At 44.7% G+C, this 5,819-nt stretch overlaps 2 long non-coding RNA genes and 1 pseudogene across 2 annotated transcripts; 1 reads left to right on the top strand and 2 right to left on the bottom strand.

The window, feature by feature from the left end:
• Positions 1-767: 767 nt before the first annotated feature.
• Positions 768-3,352, bottom strand: LOC119295394. The gene is made up of 4 exons (XR_005143963.1): positions 2,764-3,352; positions 1,403-2,666; positions 1,261-1,322; positions 768-1,048 (listed from the first exon to the last, which is right to left on the bottom strand). It is a non-coding gene; the product is annotated as an uncharacterized LOC119295394 (long non-coding RNA).
• Positions 3,353-3,397: 45 nt separating this feature from the next.
• LOC119295396 lies at positions 3,398-4,435 on the bottom strand. The gene is made up of 3 exons (XR_005143964.1): positions 4,229-4,435; positions 3,964-4,139; positions 3,398-3,456 (listed from the first exon to the last, which is right to left on the bottom strand). It is a non-coding gene; the product is annotated as an uncharacterized LOC119295396 (long non-coding RNA).
• Positions 4,436-4,671: 236 nt separating this feature from the next.
• On the top strand, positions 4,672-5,526 carry LOC119293457 (annotated as a pseudogene).
• The last annotated feature ends 293 nt before the right edge of the window (positions 5,527-5,819 follow it).

Genomic DNA, 5,819 nt, shown 5'->3' with positions numbered 1-5,819 from the left:
ACTATGGCATGTCCCGGGGGGCACGGTAGAGACCGCTTAGTAGTAGCGAGGGTTAAAAACCCGCACTGCTGCTATCAACTTAGTAGTAGCGAGGTTTAAAAACCTTTAACCCTCGCTACTAGTAACTTTCTGTGGATAGGCTTTTCCCTAGTAGTGAAACCTTGCCGTAAGTTTGGTAGCTAGGCACCAAAGTAATCCTGGCATGGAACATTGGACAGCGGTCAAGAATATCCTGAAGTACCTAAAAAGGACTAAGGATATGTTTGTCGTTTATGGAGGTGACGAAGAGCTTGTCGTAAAGGGTTATGTCGATGCTAGCTTCGACAGAGATCTGGATGACTCCAAATCACAAACCGGATACGTGTATATTTTGAACGGTGGGGCAGTAAGCTGGTGCAGCAGCAAGCAAAGCATCATGGCGGGATCTACATGTGAAGCGGAGTACATAGGGATGGCAATGGGTCGGGTTTGGGGCGGGTGGAGCTGGTCCAAATCCAACCCATGACCCATCTTCCTACCTTCTACCCATCCACCAAAGTATCCATGGGCAAAACTTGTGCCCATGCCCAAACCCATTGGATATCTAGATACCCGTAGAGCCCCATGGGCATAGAAAAATCACCATGAAGCCTTCCCAAAGATCAAATTAACTCATCATCATTCATTCACAAATGACAACATAAGGTATAAGCATAAGTAGGCAGCAAGTACACTGTTCAAACATTAATGACAACTCAAATAGTCGATAGTAAAAAACTTGTCTTCAATCTTATTTCATATAAAAAACAGTAGACCACACAATGACAAGTTGACAACTCAAATGGTCTCATAGTAGAATTCTTGTCTTAAATCTTATTACATCACAACCAAAGTTGTAAGATCTTATTACATCACAACCGAATTTTCATAAATAAAGTACGTAAGATATTTCAAAATTCAAATGCACTTCTAACAGTACGTGCGCTAGTAATTGGAGACCCAGCCACATGTCCACATGAGCACACTTGGCTCCAAATTAGTCTTCGGTAATGATGGACTCATTTTCACCCTGAGGTAAAAAGCAAAGCATCAATAAACAAGTTACTTTTGAATGCACATGCACGAAAGATGAAAACGTGGCATCTAATCTAAGTCCAACCATCAACCACACATTCACAAGTATATATGTTTAGAAAGTAGTGCACTTCACACACATAACTTGTTATTTAAACGTATAAAACATCCCCAACAGAATAAATTGAGATGAGAACAAAGAGCTACCATCACTTCTTCTTCATCCTCAAGAACACTTTGAATTGCTTGTAGAGCGAAGTTGATATCACCTAATACAAAGATGAAGCAAAAAGTTAATTTATGCATAGCACAAAGAAACCGAATACAAATTGATAATTAACAAGATTACCTAACATGTCCGCTCATGACCAAGCTTGCATACACATAAGAGCTTCAGCTATGCTTGGTGTAAGTCGACTGCGATGTGCACTAAGTAACCTCCCACTAGTACTAAAGACTGACTCTGATGCCACAGATGTAACATGGATGGGTAATATATCACGAGCAATCTTCTACAAAGTAGGGTACTTTACACCTCCAACTTCCCACCAATTAATAATGTCAAAATCTGTTGTTCTACGAATAAGGGGCTCATCCAAGTACATGTCCAATTCAGTGCAAACTTGATAAGGAGTGACATGTTGTGAAGACAAGTATTTCTCAAACACACCCAAAATTTCATCTACACCGCCATTATGAACAGCTGGGGTGTTTCCAACATTAGATGTTTCAACACACTGAGATACATCTTGATATTCAGCCAGCAAATCTAGCATTAACTTCTTTATTTTATCAACTTCTATGGATGCATGTTCAGTTCCATACAATGACCCAAATGAAGCCTTGAACATATGCATCTTATAATGTGGATCAAGGACGGTGGCAATAGCCATAAGACCATGGACATCTGTCCAATACTTCTCGAACTTGTCTTTCATTTCCTTAGACATAGCTTTTATGACACTATGTTTACTAGTTCCCATTTGCGAATTGCCCACCGGATGCCACATATTTGTGGAAAGAAAAGACTAGCTGTAACATATGAAGTGCCTGACAACAACTCTGTGACATCAAAGAACACTTTCAGCCTATCACAAACCTCCTTAGCAAAGACCCAATCTTCTCCGGTTGGACAAGTAAAATTCTTTTCACGTATATAAAGTCTTTCAAAAACATCTTTGTATTGCAATGCACCTTTTAACATTATGTAGGTAGAATTACACCTAGTTTTACAATCAAGAGCCAATCTACACTTGTATTCATTGTTCAAAAGGCATGCCATCTTTTCAAACTTCTCATGTCTTTTAGGTGTGGCTGACCAAAATACAACACTATCTCATACCCTCTCAATCCTTTTCTCCATGACACCCAATCCATCTTTTACAATTAGATTTAATATATGATAAGCACAATGCATATGCATCAAAGATCCTTTTAACATAAGAGAAGAGGTGTCCAACTTATCTGGCATAATTTCGATAGCCTTGTCATTTGATGTACAATTGTCCAAGGTCACCGTGGATATCTTATTCTCAAGGTGCCACTCAACAAGACATGCATGTAGTGCTTCACATATAACTTCAGCATTGTGTGGACATGGAACATACACAAACCTATGCAATAAAAAATAAGGAAATATTTAGGTCCAGAGTAACAATAATCAATACATCTATTTCAGAATAACAATGATTTAGATAGAGACATGGTTACCTCATTAGGAATCTCTTTAGGTTCCAAGAAGCATCAATATAATGTGCAGTTACAGCCATATAGCCCCTCTTTTGATGGCCAGCCGTCCACAAATCTGTTGTGATGGCTACTCAGTTCTCAAACTTTGCAAAGTAATTCACCATGCTATTCTTTTGGACACCAAACATATTTTTAATGTCCTGCCTAATGGTATTTCTAGACACCATCTTGAACATTGGTTGCAAAGTACCACAAAATTTTTAGAATCCAGCATGATCAACTATAGTCAGAGGGTACTCATGCACACATATCATCAATGCAAGTTCCTTTCTAGCAAGTTCTTGATCAAAAACATAGGTCTCCAAATTTATTTTCCCATCCCTAGATTTTGACAACTTTAATTTGCTTTGTTGTGGACCCACTGGTGCATGCCGAGCCGGACAGCTATTATGATGAGTTCTTAAGTGTGACATACCGGAGGTTGATTCTCCAGCATATAGCTTATGACACCAGTTGCATATTGTCTGCCACTTCCCATTGATTAGTTCCGTCTTGAAATCATCCCATACATCTGATGTACGCTTCCTTCTAGAACCGGTCAGTTTTGGCTACTCCACTGTTGTACTAGTACCCTCTTGTGGGGTTGAACTTGGGACCATGGCAGCTCTAGCCACGCTTGAGACATTGCTGTAGGGGCAACACTATTTTCAGGAGCTGAAAAAAGAATGCAAGATGCCATCAACTCAGTGTTCTCAATTCTCATGCAGAAATGCTGAAAAAAGAATGCAAGATGCGATCTAGCACTAATAATTTGGACTGGGTATTAGATATAAATTATATGAGTAGAAGTTATCTAGAGCAAACATTTATAACAGATAAAGCTCCTTCATGACAATAAAGCTAATTAATGAATCTTTTAATAAGAAATTTAAAGTCTGCATAGTAATGGACAGTACATTGTTTCCAATTATAGCAAAGATGCTGATACTAAATCTAGTGTATGCCAAAATTTTATAAGAACAGTAAATTGTACAAAAGTGATGCCAGTGAATTGTTTCTAGTTCTCGAAGAAGTACTAATTATAAAGCTACTTCATGAAAAACTTAATAAGAAAGTAAATTCTGCAAATGCAGCAGAACACAATTTATGCTGGTTTATATGAAATCTGTCATATATCACAAGCAAAGAGAGCACTGTATTGTGAAAAACTGTAGCAATAACCGTTTCCATTGATGACGGCGCTGCCGTCGATGCCCTGTTGCTTGCCGGTGCTCGGCAACTCCGCTGCTGGTTACTGACCACACAAACTCCTGCGTTGGATGATAACAGTCCGGGCCCTACCCAAGGGCCCTACCCTTCCCATTGTTGCCCTTGCCCCATCCATTGAAGGTTGACTCCTGCTCGGATTAAGAGAGGACGCATCTTGGTCAAGAAGAGATCGGTCGCCAATTGAGGAAGGAGAGAGGGAGTGCGACGGGGGTCTGACCTTGGGCCTGTCGCCGATGTTTGTCGCCGAGGCCGGTCGCCGAGGCCAGTCGCCAAATCCGGGCGCCGAGGTTGGCCGCCGGTCGCTGGTATGGGTGGATGTCCAGGGAGAGGCGGCTAGGCGGGGCCGATGATTCAGATTGAGCGTTGCCGCGCTGTGGAGGGTGGGAGCTGAGATGGAGACTCGGTATGATTGGGGGGAATGGGGGTTGACTGATTAGGTATAGAGGGAAGTATCGTTTCCCCCCTGAAATCCTCTCTGATGGATCAATTCCCCCCTCAACTCTAATACCGGATCAATCAGCCCCTCAAATCTCTAAAACCGGACCAATTCCCCCCTAAAGTGGTTTTGAACTTGATTTTGAGTGGTTTTGACCCAGACCACGTACCCTCTCTGCTCTCCTTTGTTTCGTCTCGCTTCAGGTGGTGCCAGTCAACATCGTCGAGTACGCGCTCCAGGGCTCCGCCTCCTCCCCGCGCGACGCCTCCACTGACTCATCCTTGTCCTCCTCCACCTCTAGCTGCTAGGCCGGGAACGAGAAGAGGATGAACTGGAGCTCCTTCGACATCGGCGAGTACCATGTGGCCGTCGCGCAGTGGTGCCGGGGCGAACGCGGCCACGCAGACCGGCGAGAGACGCCGTCGGCACCGGGGCCCAGAGCCGTCTCCGCCACAAGAGCCTACGACGGAGCTCGAAGACGACGAGATCACGTTGCCGCCATCCTCCAGCAGCCCCGACACGCTGGAGACGCTCATCGAGAACGACGCCTGCGTGGTTGCCGCCTCGAACACCGTCGCCGCTCGCCGGGAGGAAGAGAATGCGGGCCTGGTGCAGCAGAGCGTGATCACGGGCGGCCGGATGAGCGCGTCGACGGTGCTGATGCAGTTTGTCTCCTGCGCTGGCCAAGCGGGACGCCGGTCAGTGCGGTGCGAGGCACACAGAGCGGTTCCCGCACTGGGCAGTCGGACTTGAGCTGGAGCATGGCATCAGATGGCTTCTCGGGAAGCATCGGCGTCCGTGTAGGCATGGAGTGGGAGTACTTCTGCGGCAGCCTGGTCGAGACCATGAAGACGGCAAGCGGCGAGCATGCCGGCCACGGAGGCGAGCTGGGCACACTGAAGACGCGAAGTGCACGGCCATAACCGAGAGAAGTGCACGATCTGGGTCAAAACCACTCAAAATCAAGTCCAAAACCACTTTAGGGGGGAATTGATCCGGTTTTAGAGATTTGAGGGGTTGATTGATCCGGTATTAGAGTTGAGGGGGAAATTGATCCATCAGAGAGGATTTCGGGGGGAAAACGATACTTTCCTCTTAGGTATAATACAATTAGGTTAGTGGGTTGTGGGAGATTAGGGAACATGGGCCAGGGTGCTGGGCTTTAACCTTCTGTGACCGCGACCACTTGGGGTTGGATGTTTGTCTCAAGAAAAAACTTGCGGTTGGATGTCTTCTTAGTCCAGTATGACTGACATATGGCCCCACATGTCATAGGGGTATCCATTGGATATCCATGGAGCATAAATTATATCCGTGCCCAACCCGGCTGTTTGCGGGTATCCAAATCCATGGATCCATGGGCAGAAATGTG

This window comes from Triticum dicoccoides, chromosome 4B, assembly GCF_002162155.2.
Source record: "Triticum dicoccoides isolate Atlit2015 ecotype Zavitan chromosome 4B, WEW_v2.0, whole genome shotgun sequence".
NCBI lineage: Eukaryota > Viridiplantae > Streptophyta > Magnoliopsida > Poales > Poaceae > Triticum > Triticum dicoccoides.
This window is presented reverse-complemented; position numbering and strand designations above follow the sequence as displayed.